Source organism: Chrysochloris asiatica, unplaced genomic scaffold (genome assembly GCF_000296735.1).
Source record: "Chrysochloris asiatica unplaced genomic scaffold, ChrAsi1.0 scaffold10046, whole genome shotgun sequence".
Taxonomy (NCBI): Eukaryota; Metazoa; Chordata; class Mammalia; order Afrosoricida; family Chrysochloridae; genus Chrysochloris; species Chrysochloris asiatica.
In genome coordinates this window covers 3,131-3,629 of record NW_006418564.1, presented here as the reverse complement: position 1 = coordinate 3,629, position 499 = coordinate 3,131, and positions in this window count along the sequence as shown.

The following is a 499-nucleotide window of genomic DNA, read 5'->3' as shown; positions in this document are numbered from 1 at the left end:
TTTTATCAGAGATTAGTACTGCCACTCCTGTTCGCTTTTTATTGCAATTAGCTTGGTATATTTTCTTCCATCCTTTGACTTTTAATCTGTTTTTGCCTCTGTGTGTGAGATATGTCTCTTGCAGACACAGCATATTGAAGAATCTTGTTTTCTTGTCCATTCTTCCACCCTCCTTCTCTTAACAGGTGCACTGAATGTAAATGGTTACATTCAGTGTAATTATCGATAGGTATTGATTAATTGCTACCATTATATTCGTTTTTTCGTGGTGTTGCTGCTTTTTTTTCTGTTTGTCTTCCTTTGTTGAGTTCATGATTTTTGTTTTCTTTCTTGTAATTTTCCTCATAGTTTTAATGTTTTCATATTCTTCTTGGATTTTCCTTCTCTTGGTATGTTTTGAAGTGTTAATTTTCTTTGAGGTTGCCTCATAGTCCATTAACTTTTCTCTCCATTTAGTGCAGTCTATTTTATCCTATAATCGACCTGACCTTCTCACTAT